The sequence below is a fragment of the Lonchura striata genome, chromosome 8, assembly GCF_050655825.1.
Source record: "Lonchura striata isolate lonStrDom1 chromosome 8, ASM5065582v1, whole genome shotgun sequence".
In the NCBI taxonomy this organism is placed as follows: Eukaryota; Metazoa; Chordata; class Aves; order Passeriformes; family Estrildidae; genus Lonchura; species Lonchura striata.
Genome location: NC_140710.1, coordinates 8,652,685 through 8,672,646, shown reverse-complemented (window position 1 = coordinate 8,672,646; position 19,962 = coordinate 8,652,685).

Below are 19,962 nucleotides of genomic sequence, written 5' to 3'. Positions count from 1 at the left end.
TCTGGTGTCTCTCCATCCAAGAGTACCTCAGAAGTGAGCTCTACCCTGGGATGGCAGAGGGGACACTAAAAGCAAAGCTGCTGGGAAGAGCAGTGGTAAGCACCTGATTCCCTTTCACAGGTGCATTGCACCTGGTTCCCTTTCACAGGAAACTTTTAGAGAGAAAAGACAGCAGCAATACAGTCAAAACCTTAATTGCTGTGTCTGTTGGTAGATGTTTTTTGTCAAAATCTTCTAGCTGCCCTTCTATGCTATTATTCCTTCCAAATGACTCTGATGGAAAAGCATGGACTGGTTTACTCTTCAGACGTGGCTGTGCAGATGCTACCTGAGCATCCTTCAGCAATAACAAGCCCGTGCTTTCCCAAAAGGACCTCAGGGAAGGGGAATGGGAAGAGACAGAATGGGGTTGGGATCTTGGCTGGTGCAGGGCAGAAATGAGAAGTGTGGAGGTGCCAGCAAGGTTAGACTTTGTTTTGACAACATTTTGTGCTGGGTCATAGCCTGTAATTCTGACTGTGGGGCATGAGCAGGACTGGTACCAGCAGCGACCCCCTGGGTAGGCTCAGCATCTGTGCTGCTCCAGTGACATCTGGCTCTTGTGACACTGGGACAGCAGAGCAGCACTGCTGGGGGCTCAGCACTGAGGAATTTGTAGCCCCTTTGCAGCAGATCTATTCCTCTCTGCTTAGATGTGTTCCCATTTTCTGAGCAGCCTGTATCACTGATCAATGTACAGAGGGAATCTCAAATTTGACAGTACATCGTATGAATCCACTGCATCTTTTCAATTTACCTCCAAAGCTAGTCCAGGTGTTTAAGTCAGGATGTTAATTCTGCTGTTTTTACAAAAGACTGAGAGGAGAGGAGCTTTTACCTGAGAAATCCATCAATGCAATTTTTAGAGCACTGCCGATTCTGGTGGAGAAGTGCCTCAAGAACAGTTTATCATAATTGTGGGCAGAATCTGAGAACCAAATCTAGCTTGGATGTCCAGCTGTCCCTTAAGGATGTGATACGTGTCAGCAGTCATGTCCAGCCTGCCAAAGTGCATCTGCACTGCAGAGTAAAAGAGTAGATAATTTTGTTTGAGATGACATGTGTTTTTTAAAAGTTAAAAACACCCGCTAATGAAAAGGATATAGCACAAGTGACATTATTATTAATAATAATAATTAAAAGTGTTAGCCTTAATTTCGAAAATTAAGGAAAAATGATGCATCCATTAACTGACACTGATAGAGACTGCTCTGGAGAAGGGAGATTTTGGGTCTCTTTGGGAGAGCGGGTAGGTTTCTGCTGTCAGAGCAGGCACGGGGTCACCACAGCAGCTAATGAAGGTTGGAGGAGACATATGAAGACCCTTAATTAGCTTAGTTGTTGTACTTCCATTATGAGCAATTCATTAACTGCTGCCTTATCTACGCTGCTGTTCCCTGAACTGCAGTCCCTTAACAATATCAGCCCTGGGGAAAGGGGAGATGGGAGCCCCCACAAGGAGCAGAGATGCTGACAGCGAGGCCATGGGTGAGGTCTTTGGCAAACACCCCCATGTGAGCGTCCTCAGCGCAAATTGTGCTGCTAATTGCTCTAATTGCTTCCAGCAGCGAACGCGGCCCGGATGGGTGAGGACAGGCGTTTACCCGCCGGGCTCCTGCTGCTGCCGGGTACCGCGCACGGCCGGGGAAGGGCGGCCCCGCTTTGGGATGCGGGCAGGATCCCGGCTTTGGGATGCGGGCAGGAGCGGAGGTGAGAGCTCTCCTTTGGCTGGTGCTGGTCCCTTTGCTCGGGGACAAAGGGGCTGTATCCTCTGCGCTGGGCGAGGGGAAGGTGCCGCGGCGGTTTTGGGCAGTGCTAAGGAGCTCCCTTTCATCGGGCATTATTGGAGGCTGGCTGGTCACTGGAGCCCCAAGCCTTGGGATCCGTTTGGCAGAGTCCTTATCAAGCTCAGATCTTTCCCATGCTCCCGGTCCCTTTTCCCCACCACTAAATGCCCCAAAGCTCCCAAGCTGCTGAGGAGTTTGATAACTGAGGAGTTACTTAAGGGGAGGGACTTTGGTGCCCCAAAACCTTCGTGACTGGAAAGCCTGCCAAGCACTCAGGGAGCATGAAATCCGGTTAGGAATCATCTGAAGCTTGGTTTGGGTTGTTTTTTGTCTGCCTTTTTTTTTTTTTTTTTCCTCCTTATTCTTTATTTGTTTCCTTTTGGTTTATTTCTTTCCAGTAACCACAAGGAGTAGGAAAGATGCTTTTTTTTCTCTTTTTTCCTTTTTTTTTCTTTTTTTCTCCTTTTAAGTGGACTCCGATTTCTGTATCGTCTCTTCAAGCTTTATTTAAAGGGGGAAAAATCCTACCCAATGCCCTCTGACTCCAGTATTGAAAGTTTTAAGGAAGCATGGCTAGCTCTATTCAGTGGGAAAACTTCCTTTGCTGACTCTATACTGCAGGCTTTAAATTTAAATAAAGAAAATGAGTAGAGGGTAACAAGTGAAATAAATGCTGAAGGTTAAACGAGTTATCACACACCTGCAGCAAATCAGTGAGCCTTGCTTGCTGGAGGAGCTGCCCTGCACAGGTTTAGCAGGCAAGATCTGCCTGCTCTGCCCTGCCCACAGAGCAGCAGCATGTGTGATGCTGAGACTCGGGTCTTTTCTTGGCTGGTTTTTAAGTCAGAGCCAGCTCTAAGTAATGGGCTAAGTGAGCTGTCTGAATAAACCCTGACCCCTCCTCTGCAGGTGACAGAGGTGAGGCAGAATGAACATGACCCACCAGCCCTGTTCTCTGTTTCATGTACAGTTGATGCCATTTTCCCTTTTCTGCTGCAAGAATATGGTTTGAACACCTGAGAGGCATAAGACAAATGGGAATTGTTTGTCCCAATGCTGAGATGCTGGCTGTGGCTGTGCCTGGCTGCAGTGACAGACCCTCTGCTCCCCAGCAAACTCCTGGCCTTTATCCTTTGTGCTTTTGCCTTGTGATGGTGTGAGCAGAGGAGGTGGGTTCTTTGTGTGCCTAAAATTGGCTGTCCATTAGAACGTGGCTGTGGGTCAGTGGAAGGGAAGAGTGCTGCTGGCAGTCAGCCTGACCCTGCTTTGGGTAGGACACGTGCAGGGTGGGGACAGGGCACCAGTGGAGTGCTGGGCTGTATTGTAGGTGTGAAACCCTGTCTGGGGTATGGGTTCACCAGGTGGGCATCCATGGGGACATGGGACCCCTGCCTGGGTTCTGCTCTCCCCATCCCCACACAGACACTGGTCCCCAAAATCTCCTTTTTTAGGGGTGGCATTTCTAGATTCCCATGAGGTTCCTGGGGGTGAAGTCACCACCAGCAGAGTTCAAAAGCCTTTCTGGATGTAAAGAAAGTCCTGAGCTCTCCTATTATTTTAAAGAAGCTGCCTCCCATGTGTGACCTTGGGTGTGCATTGATGGGAGCCTGATGCAAGGGTTTAGTCTGAAACCAAATCCCCTCTCCCTCTGCCTTTCTCCCCAAAATGGGAGCTGTCATCATCCTGCTCAATCTTTTAAGTCAGACTGAATGCTGATTGTCTCTTTTTACTAAAAGGAAAGAGCCTGGGATGCTGCATGAGGCTGTGGCTCTGCTTTAAGATGTGCTGTCACTTGCTCTGTGGTATTTGCCTGCTCTCCTCTGCCTTGTGACCCCAGTGAAGGTGCATTCCTGATGAAAGGTTTGTTTCAGTGAAAGTGGGGTCAATGGGGAGGCTTGCAGATCTGTGAGCAGACCTGTTGTTGAGGCCACTGTGGTCTCAGAGTTGGTAAATCAGCTGTTGGTAGGGCAGGGAGGAATGACAGACATCCAGGGTGGCTGCAGGTCCCCCATGCTCTGAGGGTGAGAGGAACCCTGGGGGTCTCCCCTCTCCTCATGGGTGAGAGCACGGCTCTGGGGTGGGGGAGGCAGGCAGAGGTTGGGGTACTACTGCTCCCTGATAGAAAACACACCCACAAAACTGCTTGAAACACCCATCATGAGTAACAAATGCACCAGCAACTGCCAGGAAGCTTTTGGGGATGGACCAGCATTGGGATTTCTCTGCTGAGGCCTGGCTTGAGAACACTGGGCTGATTCAATGGGGAGATGATTGTGGCAAGCACATTTCTCTCTCTCTCTCAGGATTTTTCATAGAGGTGCACAGAGAAAAATGAAAGAGAAAACAATTTCTATTTCTGCTCCTTATTTTTTCCTATGTGGAATGTGTTTGGAGAATTGTTGACCTGGAGTGAGTGCTTCATTGGATTCTGGTGAGGATTGTTTGAGCCTGATGGCCAATCCAACCCACCTGGGCTGGACTCTCCAGAGAGGGTCACAAGTTGTGTTAGAGTCAGACAAAGTAGCATGTAGTTTTAGTATCCTCCTTTTACATAATATATTAATGTATTTTAACATAGTTATAATAAAGAAATAATTCAGCCTTCTGAATTGAGACAAGCATTATAATTTCTTCCCATTGAGTAGATGATATGTCCCAGGTGAAACGTAATCCCTCTGACAGGATGAAATAAACTCTCGCAGCAGGTACCTTTCCTTGCTGAGTGTGGTCTTTTCCCTTTTTGGCCCCAGACCACAGCCCACTTGACAGGGCCATCTTTAACTGTGTCAGTCAAAGTGCAGTGGGGAAGAGAGGGCAAACAGGAAGAGCAGAGTGGAAGGGCAGGTTTGAGTGACCTGATGATGGGCTGGGGACACAAATCACTGGAGCGTGGGTGAAATGAATGGCTCCAGCAGTGAAATTTTCAGTCTTTCAGTGAACACAGGGAGGGGAAAACAGTCTGGCTCCAGGAAAATACCTGGTGACTTGTGTAGAGGAAGAGCTCTGGCACTGACCAATGCATGAGGCTGATGAGAAGTGATCTGGGCAGGTCATTCAGAAAATCTGGTTTGCTGGCCTGGGAAGGACATAATGACCTTGGACTGATGTTATCTGGGAAGCTGTGTTGAGGAGGAGGCAGTGAAATGGGCAGGCAAGCAGGAGCCTCTGGCTCAAAGTCAAGCCTTGAGATCCCAGGAAGGGTGATGCTGGTGGGAGAGGGGATTTGAGTCACCTGTGCTGGGGAGGGATGCAAGGCATTGGAGGAGTTGGCTGGGCTGAGTCTGCTTTAAGCAGACTCAACTTCATCTATGTCCTTTCTGATTCTGGGTGCAATAGTTTTCGGTTCTGTTTCTAATCATGTTGTTTTAATGTGGTTGGTAACTTGATTCTCCCTCCCCCAAAATGAAATTTCATCAAAATTTGTAATTTAAAATAAAAGTTTTAGTTTTTATCTGCATGTACACCTTTGAAACTAGATGTTAACATACCATAGATCCTGTCAGGGAAAGGGTGAAGCTCTGGATATCTTTGTGTCCTATCACAGATCCCAAATCCTACAATATCCCAAAATGTGGATCTCAGTAGGAGCTAAGCATCTAGCTCCTAATTAGTGGAGCTGAACTGACTTTCCCAAAGGTTCTGGGGCACAAAAGGCAAAAGCCTCCAAATATCCCAGCTGACATTAAAGCATCAAAGCATCTTGTCTCCTCCTTAGCCTGCATTAACAGGCAACACACTCTGGCTCCTGTTAGCACAAAACCTTGTTCATATTGGCTTCTTTAATACTGAAATTGGTGTCTTTCTAAGTTAATCACAAAAATGTCTTGGTTTATTATTATTTTCATTGACATTCTTACTTTCAGTTAGCAATGTCATGAATAGGAGGGGCCTGCTGAGTAAACAGTTATTATCTTTCTTTGTGAAGACATTATGTTTTGTTGTGCTTGCAAAAATGACTTCTGCTGCCTTGTGTTGCCCTTTAAAAGCTAAAGAATAATAAATGAGCGAGAGCAAGCATCTCAGATACAGTGCCCATTTGGAAGGAAAAATCAGGTTTGGTATTGTGTGCGTAGTTCAATTTATTTTACGTTAATTTGATATTTTTCTTTTTTATTTTGGTGTAGCCTGATTAGTTCCACGTGTTCTCCCCTAAGGATTGGACAGTAAAACTGCTTGTCTGAGTCATCACCAAGATAAATAATTGGCAAATTCAAGGTCTCATCTCCTAAATCATTCCACAGTTGCTTGTGGCCCTCACAGAGCTCGGTTCTGGTGCACTCGGTCCCCAGCCTGGGCTTTCACTGGTCCCAGGAGACCAACAAAGCCCTGATTGCAGAGCCTCACTTGGCTTGTCTTGGCACATCTGCTGGAAGAACGTGGGGAGCCGCTGGGAGCCTGGGCTCGGGGCTGGTATTTACAGCCAGGCCAGGGAGCATTCCCAAAATGGGCACCCTGCAGTGCACACCTGGCAGCTGTGCCACCCTGCACGGCTCTGGGGCCTTGTCCCGTGTGGAGGTGCTGGGGTGTCAGAATCGGAGGTATTGATGATTCTGAGATTGTAGAAAGTCTCTGTCTGTCAGCCCCGCTGCCAAAGCAGAAGCCATAATTCATCTCTGCTGGTTTCCAGGTTGTTTATTCTGTTTATCTCTAACATGTTCTGCTGCCCTGCCGCAGCTCTGTCCTGCAGGGCAGCGTGTGGAGCTCTGCCCTCAGTGGGATGTTACAAACATTATATACCAGAAATTATGTGTGCTATAATTACAATAACGTGCCAATATCCATCATCTATGTTGAACAGTGTGTCCCCAGCCTAAACCAACAGAAAAATGCCAACACTACAGTGACACATGGAGGGCATGAAGAAGGAGAAAAAGGACAAGGCACACCCAATTTCCTCCATCTTGTCCCCTTTAAACCCTTAATCTAGAATCCTAAAATTTTACTTTTGCACCCGTGCCACACTTAATTATTACTTATATCAAACACTCAGAGCTTGTAATTCATCCTGTAAGATTGAAAACTTTTTTCCATGGACAGAGATCACAGACAGTGTCTCTGGGGGCTCTGTCCAGGGGGTTCCTGACCCCTGCCAGGGCAGCCAGAGGGAAGCCCTGGATTCCCACACTGGAGCGTCTCCTTCTTGCTGGGTTGCTGACCCACAGCTCAGGAGGTGCTGACTTGCCACCTGAGGATGCCATGCTGACCTCTGTGATTTAGCAGGCTGATCCTGAAATGGGCCATCTCAGAATCCTCATCTTTCCCAGCTGCAGGTGTGAGTCCCAGGTCCAGGTGGCCTAAACATAACTCCACTGATGGGTCCTGTAGAGCAGCCATGAGATAGAAAATGAGAACATGAATACAGACCCTGGGGTCCAGCTGTGTGTGAACATTGAGAGGTTTGAGATGGACACATAGCTGCTTCTTCATATATGGTGGTTGTCTGGTTTCTAAGGGAAGCATGAATCCCTCTACTCAACAGAGATGCTGGACTTCTGTTCTTCTGTCCCTGTGGGTTATTTCTGGCTTGGATTATTTTTTAAGCAATACCACTTGTGTCTAGTGGAAATCATATCCAAAGTGTAAACCCACTGTGGTTGGAGAAGTTGTACTGCTGTCCTGGGAGTGTTAAAGGAGCTGAACTGGATGGTCCCTTGTCTGAGTATGTTGTTTTTGTTAGTTTATTTTGGGGGAGGGAGTATGGTTGCATTTTAAAGTGAAAGAAAGTGCCAAAAGCAGAATGAGACACAGCTCAGTGGTGATCTCTGAGCTTAAGGAAAAACAGTGTAAATCTGGAACAGGTCCTTAGTCTTCAGAGTGGGCTCCAGGCTTCTTAGTACCAGAGTCCCAGTTTCTGCTGGATTGGAAAAATAAAGCAGCACAAATCCCTCTCGTGAGAGGTCCTGGCCCCTTGGCTCGAGTCAGGCGTGTTTGGAGCAAATCTGATGCTTTGAAAAGGAAGCCACTGAGCCCCAAGGAGACCACTGGAGATGCTGGGCATGGGGGGATGCAGAGCCCTCCCCTCCTTTGGATGGTGTCGAGAGTTAAAGGAAGTGAAGCTGAAGGAGAATGAGTGGATTGTGCTTTGCTGGAAAAAAAGGTCGCCTTAACACGCTGCAATGTGTGATGGTAACACCTGTGAAAGCTAAATTGGCTCACTGAGTTAAAGCTGAGCAAAGCTGTGCACTTTTGTGTATGTGTCCCCATCAGAACTTCAGCTACCCAGGCTTTTATGGTGGCAGTTTTGGACATGGGCACCCAGAGCCCACTCAGGTCCTCCTTTGGCAGGTGCCTGGCTTGGATGCTGGGTGCCTGCACTGCTGACAGTGTGGACACATGCTTGATTGGGGACGTGACCCAGATCTTGTGGTGGTGCTAAGCAGGAGCCAGAGCATTGTCCTCTGTAATGCTTACATTATCCCAATTAAAACAATGATGAGAAACTCAATGGGCACCTTCCTGCAGGTTCTAACCCCTAGTCTGTGGTGGTCTGTCTTTGCTCCTCTCCTTGCTTCCTTCTTTTTCCAGGAAGGAAATTGGTTGTGCAGCTCAGAGCTTTATTTTTGTAGGTCTTGCTTTCTTTTTTTTTATTCTCAAGATCTTTCTGCTCTCCTAAGAGAGCACACCATGTGTCCATGTACAGCACGTACCATGGGGTGTCAGCATGGGGCTGAGGTAGGGAGCTTCACCCCAGTTCTGGAGTGCTCCCAAGAGCTCATCAGCCACTCTGTGCCAGGGGAAAGGAACTGAGCCAGCCCTTTTCATGGATACTTCCCATGCAAATGATGAACTACCCTGGCAAGACAACTTGGAGACAGCCACCAAGTCTCCTTTTCTACCCTAATCATCATCTTATACTCAGTAGAAGCTTTCTTCCTTCTCCCCTCCCTCTTAGCATTTGAGCTTGGGTCTAGGTCTAGCTTCTCAAGAAAACAGCTGTCCTCTCTTTCAGCTGCGTAGACTCTTCTCATCTCCTGTTCCAGCTCAGGAAAAAATGGAACAGTTCACATTCTTCTTTTGGGTCTATAGGGTCCCTCCATGTACAGTGAATATTTGGTGGTGCAGAAGAGTAAAAAAGCAGCAGAGGACTGGAACAAGCAATTTGGCAGTCAATGCAACTGGCTGGCTTGAATTACGTGCTAAAGTTTTGCCAGTTGTCAGTGTGTTGAGCATTTTGTATCATTATAAGATTTTAGGAGTCCCAATGCAGATTTTCTATGTTTTGCTGTCTGAGATTTCTGTGGTTTTTCTGTTGTAGAAGGAAAACTTGCCCAGCAATTTGCTGCACACGTTTATGCCCTTATTTTTTTAATGTACAGTGGAAACAAGCATCTGAAATCATTATTCTCCTTCTGACAGCAACATCTGTAAAACCTTAATGCTAGAAGGAGGCAGGAACCAAGAGATTTATAACCCCCTGCTGAAATATTGGAACGACCTTATTTCCCGGCAATTAGCTTTGCTCAAAACATTTTTGTTTCTTATTAGAAGCAATCTACTAACATTTACATTGATGTGTTTAATAGTTGTTGGCCATCTCTGAATTCAAGCAGGCAAGGCAGGAGAAGGAAGGAGTATGGTTTGTAAACTGTGAGAGTATTTGTGTTGCATTGTATGTTGTCTTTGTTGATAGTGGTGAAAAGTTCCAACGTGCTCTGCTCCAGAATGGGAATGACATTGTTTGGGAAAGGGAAGAGAGATGGTGTTGGCCCAAAGCTTCTCTACCACTGCAGCATATCAGGACCAGCTCCAGAAGTTGCTGGAGAGTGGATCTTGACTCAGCTGCAACCCCTGAAGAGTGGAGAGGTGAGGGAAGAAGAGGAAGGAGCAGCACCTACATGCATGTTGGTGTAGCAATGAGTAAGGTCCAACAATGAGGAGTTGGATTAAGGAAAGGGTGAATGAATGGATCCTTCCCCTTCTTCAGTGGATGCATTGATCTCCAGCAGAGGCAGCAGCTCCTGAGACCTCTCTGAGGCCATCAGCAAGAAGCAGATTTTTGACTAGGTGACTGAGTTTGGGTTTGTTTGGTTTTGTTTTTGTTTTGTTGTTGTTGTTATTAGGATCTTGAGAGCATGATGTAATGGGATGAGACTGAAAATCACATATTTTAGGTTGCGTTGCAACATGAGGAAAGCCCCTAGTCTGAACGCACTGATAGCCTGGGTTGGAAGTGGTGGCACATACTCTGGCAGTATTGTTTCGTAGCACCAGGGAAAAGAAATGCCTATTTTCTCCTTGGCTTTGAGATCAGGAAGATTAATGTGTATCTAGATGAGGTCCCGAGTGGATCTGAAAAAGATTAATTGTTTAATTGTTGAAAAACGCAATTTTAGGGAAGTGGAAACAAAGTCGAACTTGAAATATTGGGGATGTTTAAGGACAGTGTCTTGTGTCTTTGTTTTGAAATTAACGTGACTTGAAAATGGAAAGAACATAAAAACTGCAATTTTGGATATTGTTAACTGGCTGTGGGATGTTCCTCTGAGGGGCAGCATGGAAGAGAAGATTCTTGGGGAAATGCCACAGCCCTGCAGGTGATGGATGATCACCCTTGGCATTCCACAGGCTTTTGTTGTTTTTGCTTTCTGGAGGTTTCCTTCACCATGAGATATCATTTTAGAAGTTTGCTCCAGGATGGGCAGCAGATGGTGTCAACTCAGTTTTGCTGAAGTCCTGTATGATTCACTCACTTTGGCTGAAAATGAGCTTTTCCTGGCCCAGCTGCTCTTCCAGCTTTGCCCCAGCTTCCCATCCCTTAGGCTGTGTGGCTGTAAGTGTTTTATAAGGCTGAAAGTTTAGCTGGATACCCAAATGGTCTGGGTTAAAAACTAATCCCTTTTGGAGGTGTGACAGTGAACTGTAGCCTGGAGCTGCAGGCATTTGGGACGGTAACTTCTCAGTCTGGCTCTGCTCTGGGAGCCAAGGCTTTTCAGAGCTGTATGTGAATATTCCATCTTGCAGATGATCTCTCTCCATAAATCATCCTGATGGCCAATCCTTGGTCATGGATGTGTTGACATAAATACTTCCTAGCACAACTAGAGTCTTTTGACAGCCTTGGGGAGCAAAGATGTGTGCCCCAAAGTGTACCTGCCCCCGCTACCACCCTTGGGACACTGGTTGGGTTCTCAGTGGAGTTTTGGGCACCTCTGCTGCAGGGGTGAGAGTTGTTGTCTCTCCTTGTGTATCACATCCAAGTCCGCCTGGTTCCTTGGTCTTCATGGATGGCTGGAGCATGAAAATGCAAGCTGAGGACTGAGACATGGAACCTCCACTGCTGTGTGGGGACACCAGGTGCTGAGATGAACTCGCCTCTCCTGCTCTTTGCCACAGCCTGCTGCAGAGGGAGGGTGCTGCTGTCAGTCATCAGCCTCACTCCAGGCATTCCTGGCACAAGTCTCTTCAGGTTTGCCTCTTTGTGCACAGTCTGGTAATTCCTCCTGCGAGGAGTTTATTTGTCTTTGCTTTTTCTTTCTGGACCAATTCCCTGCTCCCCATCCTCCCCTCCTGAGACACAGCCTGAAAAATTATCCTCCTCTTCAGCTGCAGAAAGAGTCCCTGGCACACACCTTGGGCTGTCCTGGGCAATCCCTGCCCAGTCAGCTCCCCCCAGCAGCAGGAAAACTTATTTAAGCACAAGCCAACACTATGGCTGAACACCCAAGGGGGGAAGGGAGGCTGTTAAGGAACCCTGCTGGTTCCCCCAGCAAGGAATAAACTGGCCATGGATTCATCTTCTGATGCTTAAAGCATGAGTTAAAGGCTGAAGAAAATTAATGTAGGATCTGGTGAGAAGCAAAATCTCAAGTGAGTTTTATGGTAGAAGCTGGTGCTTTTCTGAAAGGGACAAGTGGCCTTAAGAGCCTCTTTAATACATCTTTCCTTGTGGAATTATTTCCATAATATCTACCCCACAGAGGCTACTTGTCCCTTATACAGTGCTGTGGGTAGGGGAGCACCAGGGAGGCTTTTCCCCTCATTACCAGGTCAGTGTTCCCCAGACTGTGAGTGTTGTACCTGTGCTCTGCTGCTGGGGCCACAAGGGCAGTGGGAGGACCAAGCCAAGGTTGGGTTGGACTCTGGCAGCTTGTTTGGCTTGGCTCTCATTCCCAGAGCTTCACCTGGTCACAAGGGATGCGCAGCTGAGAGGAAGGATGCAAACTGCTCCCCACTCTTAAATAGCTAGGTAGGTAATAGGAGGTATCTGGGGAAGGTGATGTGTTCATCTCACACATGGCACCAAGGACTCATCCCATGCAAAACTGTTCTGCTTGCAGCTTCCACATGTTCCCCCTTGAAATGGAGGGTGCCCTGCCTTTCCCCTCATCTGCTGGACAAAGAGGCTTTTCAGCAGTGGAGATGCCTTAATTCAACTGGGTATTTTAACTGAAGGATGTTTATCTGTGCTTTGGGTGTTCCTTTGTACCAGAAACTGTCACAATGTGTGGGAAAGTCCCCTTTCCCTTTTCCTGAAGGACAGGTTTCTTTTCACCTCCCAGCTGCAGGCAGGCTCAGCACACAGATTTATTTAGGGCCAGGGATGTGTGTGTGCTTGTGTTTATTTTTTTTCTTTTTTGAAAGTACAATGTTGTGGCGGCCAACAGCTAATCCTAAATTTGGGATACCTGACATGGTAATGAAAAAACAAACCGTCCTGCACTTAAAATGAGTGACAGGCCAGGTTTGGCCCCAGCAACCTTCAGAACTGGTTTGACCTTGCAACCGGATCTCCTGGGCTGAGTGACAGCTTTTTACAGCCACATTAGGGCTGAGCTGACCTTGTTTATCTGGGGATTCACCTGGGAGACAGCAGACATGTCCAGGGATATTAAGTCTCAAGCTGAAAATGTTTGCTCAGGTATTAGGGGGAGAGTTAATTTAGACTGAATACCTCCTATGTGGCACCAGCCACTGCTCTGAGGGACACTGTGCCCCCTGGCTGATGACAGTTGGTTTAGACTTTCTTTAGAAAGTGGAATCTCCTTTGAGTGGAGCAATGCAGAGCCCTTCAACTCGCTGGATTTCCTTTCACATTTAATATTTTTGGGGTTTTGGTAAAACAGACCCCAGGCAGAGGTGCAGGTTGATTTTCCTGCAAAGGGGTCTTGTAGCTGGCACCACAACTGCATTGGACCATGTGGGCTCACTTTGGTTTTATAAAATATGACACGTGTGATCTGGCATCTGTCCCAGCTGTGACTGGGATCCCCTTTCCCTGGTACCTACCAGCTCCTCCTTCCCATGCAGAGGGATGTACTTCCCCTGCTGCAGTGACTCAGAAAAGGTGAGGACAGCAGCTCTTCATCTTTGCTTGTGCAGACCCAGGAGAGGACCAAGCTCTGGAGCTGCCCTCCTCCTGCACCCCCAAGGATGGACAGAAGAGGAGCACCCTGTGGATGGTGCTCTGCTCTGTCTGCCCCTGTCTACATATTTGGGAGCATCCAAGGGATGCTGCCTGAAGCCTGATCCGTGCTGATGTCACCTGGGGAACTAAGGCATCCCAGCAGAATGATCCCATCTGGTGTGAGATTGCTTGCAGCCTTTGATTTCCAGCAGCTCACATGTGCTCTGGGCAGGTGGTGCAGCCCTCCTGCAGCGACTCCAGGTGCAGGTGAGATGATTCTGGGTGCAGGGACATCTTGGGATTTAAATTTTTAAAAGTTATTTCATTGGGCTTGCAGGCAACTAGAACCCTCAATGTGTGAACAAGTGGCTGGGCGGTCCTGGCTGTGTCCCACCCCTCAGGAGCACAGAGCATCGCTCTTCCCTGGGGTCAGGCAGGCACCTCCACTGCTGAGATTCTCCAGGTTTCCCTCTCCTCCTTTTTATGATGAATCACATCAATCCCTCATTTTCAGATTCCTCTGGCAAGTTTCTTTTCCTCCTACCATAATAACTTTCCAAGAGTGAAGGTTTCATGTGCTGACATCCCACACATGGGGGTCTGGTCTCTGCTGGGTGGGGTTGGGCTCATGGCAGAGAGTGGCTTGGGGGAAATCTGGAGCTGACTTTTGGTAACAACACAGATGTCCATGGTGTGACATCCCTTGCAGATGGAGCCCTTCTCTGATGTTGTAGGGAAGATTTTTATTTAGTTATATCCTTCCCATTTTACCTGTTTGTATTCCCTGCTATCACCTCCTGCATTTCTTCTGCTCAGGTTTCACCTCAGCCCTCCCTCTCCCCTCACACATGCTTGTTTGGGAATGTTGGGGTAATTGTTTGCTCACTGCATTGCATATTTCCACCTTGGCACTGGATTTTTGGTCCCCAGCCAAGGTAAGAAGGTAAAATGCCTGTCTAGTGTGAGAGAAGACAACCTTGTCAGGATTCCCCGTAAGCAGCAGAAACTGAAGTCTTCAGGGAATAAGGCTTTAAAGCAGATTCCTCTGCAGTTTGTGGAGGCAAGGGATGCTTTTCTTTGACTGTCACATTTTCACAAAGATTTTGAGACTGGATAGGACAATTAAAAATCCCTCATTATAGGCTTGACTTTATCCAAATATCACGTGTTGTTCTCAGGCATAAAGTCAGGTGCTGCTCTAAGGGACAGCCAGCAGCCAGCCATGGAGCCTCCTGTCTGTGACCACAGCAGAGCTGTGCCCCTTTCCTCTGTACTGCTGCTGTCTAACCCAGGGTCTCTGGTGCCCATGGACCTCTCCTGAGGGCCCCAATGTCCCCAGGAAGAGAAGGGACAAAGGCATAGATGAAAAGCTGCCAAGGAGGAGTAGGATGTGCTGGTGCATCCCACAACTGGAGAAAGAGCAAGAAGTTGACTGCGTTATGCACATGCCCCAAATCCTGAATATTTATTTCTTTTCCTGACCCACCCTCCTTGGCCCTTCTCTGCATCAAGCTCTGGCAGGTCTCTAAAGGCAGAGAGCTCACATGAGCAGGAGAGGACCTTCACATCAACCTGGTGTTCATACCAATTGGTGTTCCTACATGATGCTCCTGGGAACCGGTGGGGAAACATCAGCTGGAAGTGCCCTCTGGATGTGTGGATCCTCAGCACAGCACGAGCACTACTGTTGGTCCCTCCTGAATCATTCCACCCTCAGTAACAAGCCCATAGGAGAAGAGGGGAAGCACTGCAAGTTTGGCCTGGAGGGCTGGAAATGTGGCTGCTGCAGCATGAATCCTCCCTGTGCTGGGGGAGGCTGGGATCCTGCTGCTGAACTATTTATTTAAGAAAAAAAATATTATCATTTCAGACGTTGGCAGCGTGGGGCATATCAGCCATTGTATCAAAGATGTGGTTTTAATGCACTTTCCTCTGCTTAAATGCTATTTGCCTTCTCCTTCAGGCAATTGAATTTAAGAAAACTCTGGTTGCCCAGGTTTTGTTGAACAAATTGGTCCCTGCACACACAATTCCCAGGAGGAGCCAGCTCTGCAGAAACTCTGGGAGCTGTCACTTCAGTGCATGGCTGGGATGGGCTGAATGGATTACCCAGCTCTGCACAGTCTGCTCTTTTATCTGTCTCAAAGCAATGGGAAGCCAGGAATAACCCCTCGGGGTTCCTCTGAGCCCATGGTTTCTGGAGCCCGGGGTCAGATGACTGTTATTGTAGCTAAAGGTGTTTAACCCCAATTGATTTTGACAAGCCCTATTAGTGAATCCCACAATTACCTACTGGGTTTGGAGAGGAACATTGTCAATTTAAGGCTGGATGCTCTAGCCTGAATGCTGCTGACAGGATGCCGTAAGTACCAAAGCTGTTTCTGCAGGAATCGATGGAAGAACTCCCCATCAATCTTTGGGGCTGAATCCTGGCCCTTCCCCAGGGCCCAGAAGCTCTCAGGGGTATCATACTCAGCCCTAAAAGTCAACGGGTTGGCATGAGATGTGTGAATCCTCCTGCTCTGCAAAGTACAGAGCATCCCTGGGTCAGGCGTAAGTAAGCCTTGGTTGTGGCACAGCTGCCCACATTTCAGCCCTGGGGAACCATGCAGACACCATGGCACCTGGTGCAAAGCATAGGAGAGTCTCTTGGAACCTGCCCAGAACAGGCTCAGGGCTGTTTCTGCTCCCCTTCAAAACTGACCCATCCCCCAGCTTGGTCACAACTTGTGAAGGGAGATGAGGGTGTCTGGCACCTGTGGCTGCATGAGCAGAGGGAGACTGCTCAGCATCCTTGCGTGCTCAGAACCAGGGTTTATCCCATGGGCTTGAGTTCAGAGCCACAAAGCCCTGCAGGCTGGAGCTGCTGCTGGGCAGGCAGAGAAACTGCCTGGAGACTTGTGTCTGTGAGAAATATCCAGTGATGAGTTCTCTGAGGCTCATATCCCAAAGACGCCTGAGATCATTTGGATGTGAATGGGAGTTATGTGCCCGAGTAATCTCAGAGGAGCTGGGCTTAACAGCATTGCTGAGTTTCTTTCTTTTTTTTTTTTTTTTTTTTTAATAGTGCAGCAACTGGGGAAATAAAAACATGATCTAAAAAAAGGAAATCATTGCATTAGCCCAGTATTTTAACGAAGCTCTACTGCTCTGCAGGTCAGGTGTAGGTGTTTGTAGGTGGCAGGCAGCTCGTCACCCACCCTGGGGCACAGAAGTGTGGCTGTCACACGTGCGAGGGCAGTTCAGCCCAGAAACTGCTTTGGGGCTTCGAGCAAGCAGCCTCTTGGAAGCCCTGCAAGTTTCCCACTTGCTTTTGCCTCTCGGTTGTTGGGAGAGGAGTCTCCCCATCCGGGGCAGCCAAGCGGCACCGCCTGCCCGGCCGGGGCCGCAGCGAGTGCTGCGGGAGGTTCTGGAACAAGCACCTTGTAAAACGCAAATATTTCAATAGCCACGTTCACGGCTAATGGGCCAGGTCGAGGAACAACTGCTTATGCTTTTTGCTGCCTGTTTGAAACTTAAAGGGTGAGCCTAAGGATTTTCCGGAGACAAAAGCATTGAATACACGATTTACATACTCATCCTGCAGTTAGTGAACAGGATTATGAGCCATTTATTTAACAAAGAGACCCTAGTTAATCAGCAGTCTATTTATTGTTTCTTCATAATTTGGCAGTAATTCATAACTATGTCTTGTTTTTCATTATGGCCACAATTGCACTATGTGTGCTTGCTCCCCAAGTACCATCTCTGAATTTTATTTTCCCTTTGAAAATTGCTCACATTCTTAAATAAAGGATCATTTTTAAATGGAAAATATTTATTTCAGATGATTGCTTTCAAAAGAACCAGTTCCTTGCCCTGTTTTGGGTTATTAAATTATTTTCTTTGTTTTATTGCAGGCTTTTTTAGCTCAGCCTCCAGAACCTTGGGCAACAGGAGGTGGCTGTAGGTGTTGGAAAGCACTTGGGGTCAACTTTGGTCATCGATGTCCTGTGTAATGGATCAAGTCACTGAATGCATAAAGGTAAAGAGGATTTTTATGCTGATTTTAGAGCTATTATTAGTTATCTGGCAATGTGTATCTGGTCTCTCTGCCTACCTGTGAGGTGTGAAGGAAGGCTGAAGTTGCTGTGCTCCTCCCAGCCTCACCAGCCTGCTCTTGACTCTGGTGGGGTTCAAGCCTGACTGAAGGGACTCCAGACTGGAGTTTGATTTTCACCCCAAGAGATCCCATGCCCCAACCTGCTTGGCTGGCATTGTGGATTTCACCTGCAGATCCTGAAGCACTGAGCTGCTTTTATCCTTCCTTGGGCACAGAAGTCATTCCTCCTTTTCCAGATGTTTTTCTGACCTCTTGGTTTCCAGTTGTGTGAGAAGAATGGGGCTCTTTGCCTGCTCCCACTGCCGGGCAGAGAGCTGGGGCAGCAGCATGGCCAGGGAGCTGTCCTGGGGTGCTCAGTGCCAGCAGTGACCTGCAAAGCCTTGTCCTCACTATTGTCTCTTCTCCCACCCACTGCAATCCTCAGGGGAATGGTGATACCAATGAGAGCTCTTGGTGGTGGCTGGGACAGAAACAAATTACTTTCCCACTAGGAAAAGGTCATCTGTGAAATTTCATGGACAGTTCCCCCCACTTATTTAACACCCCCTTCACTTGGCTTTTTTTTCTTTTTTAAAAATTTTATTTATTTTTTTTTGTGTGTAATTGCGTGTCAGACCAAGTGCACTCAGAATGTGAGCGGGGTCTGATACAAGGAGGGTGAAATGAGATAATCCATGTTTTCATCATCCATAGGCCTCTCTTTTCACGGGCCGTGGGCCGTACTTTATTAGGCTGAGCAGCTCTGGGCCTGCAAGAAAGAGGAGCCCTTTCTCATCCCGATGAGAATAGTGCAGTGAATGGATTCCAAGTGTTTACTCAGCATTTGTCTCGTGGTTTATCAAAGGAATGAGGAGGAGGTGCCGACAGACCTTTTGTCCTGCTGATGTGTTATGACAATGTTCCATGAATATGCAGAATGGCAGAAGGGATTAGAGCCAGTACAATTCCCCTCCGGGCACTTTTTTTTTCTTTTTCTGACTTTTTTTTTTTTTTTTTTTTTTTTTTTTTTTTGCCTGGGATGTTCAGGGGTTTAAGAGTGACCTGCTCACAGTCAGGGCACTAAACATCAGATTTTCCTGTAGATAGGAGTGTAAAAATCCCACACTTGTCCAAAGCTGTTAGCATCTGACTTGAAGGCTGGGCTGTCTTAGTCACTCGTTGCTCTTTATGAATTTTCGGCTGGCAGGAACTGCCTGGCTGAAAGCTTTGTGTTTCAGGAGACATAGAGATATTGGGGCATAATTAAAACTTGAGTCAATCAGTGACACGTGAAGCCCAGGGCCAGTGGGGATGTGACTGCTGCTCTCTGCTCTGCTGCTGTTAGTGTAGGCTGGCAGTGGTACCTTGCTGTGCTCTGCTGTTGCTTCCCAGAGTCCTGGCCCAGGAGTTTGGGTGTGATTCAACAAATAGTGCTGACATCAGGCATCTGCATGTGCTGTTTTAGATGGGCAGGTTAATGAGGTAACCCTTGTACACACCTCTGAGGTGGTGAACATTATCTCTGTGCTCAGTATGGGGTACAGGGGGAGGTGGGAGCAGACATGTTGTGGCACTGGTGTAAATCCAGCCTTTGGTGTTACTGACTCCTCATCTCAAAGTAACTGAGCCATGGCCAGGAGCTATCTGCTGGTAGAGAAGTTTTTTCAGTGAAATTATGCAAAGATGTCCCACAGGAGAAATGACTCTCCATTGGTTTCCTACATCCCAAGAATCTTTGCTGCCCTGATGCTTAAATTGTTTGCTGGGGAGTTCCCCAGATACATAAGGGGAATGATGACTTTGCATCTGTGCTGGCTGGGAAGAAGAGTGTTGGATATGCTCAACACTGGTCTTATTCTTGTCTTGTTGAAGCCACCAGACCAAAGCACTGCTGAGAGCTGTGAAACCCACCTGAAATCTCCCCTAGCCCAACCAGAAGGTGGAAACTAGCCTGTTCCACCCTTGCCACATATGTGTAAACTGGTTGTTCTGACCATTCTGGTGCCCTTCTGGTCCTGCCTTTCTGTTTGGGATATTTGGTTGCTCTGTGGAGTATCTGGAAGACATTTGGCCTGAGTCAGAAGAGAGGTGGGATGTTGTCTGCTCTCTCCCATTGAGCACATGGGAATCACCCTGCCTGTGATGACATCTGCTGTGGGGACATCCAGTGAAGGCTACTGGGGAGAAATTGCTATTGTATCCTCCTGTGCAGGGATATTTGAGCAGTGATGCTCTGAAGGTGGTCAAGGACACCAGGCTGCTCTGTTCCTGTCCCCTTGGAATATGTGCTGTGCAGGACTGAGGTCTGGATCCTGCACAGAGCACCCCATGGCAAATTTAACCTATGGCTGCTGTTTCCACTGTTTTTTCCCTGTAATGGGTAAGAATGAGGGAGTTTCTTCACAAGCATCAACCTGAACAAGGCCTGTGAGACCCTCTGGGGCGTCGAGTTTCTGTTTGCAGAATGAGGCATTTGCTGAGCAGGGGGCTGGCCGGTTTGTAATTTGAGTGTGTGTTGGGGAAAAAGGGAAGAGGCAGAGCTCCTTGCAAGTCCTGGCACCTGCAGTGCAGAGGTACCTCCTGCTGCTGTGGCATGTTTGTTCTCCTTGCTGCAGTCCCTCTCCACCCACCTGGGAACACAAACAATAATTAGGTCAATAGATTTTGATGTAGTGATTCCAAGCCCAGCTCTTGGCTGGTGGCCCCATGGC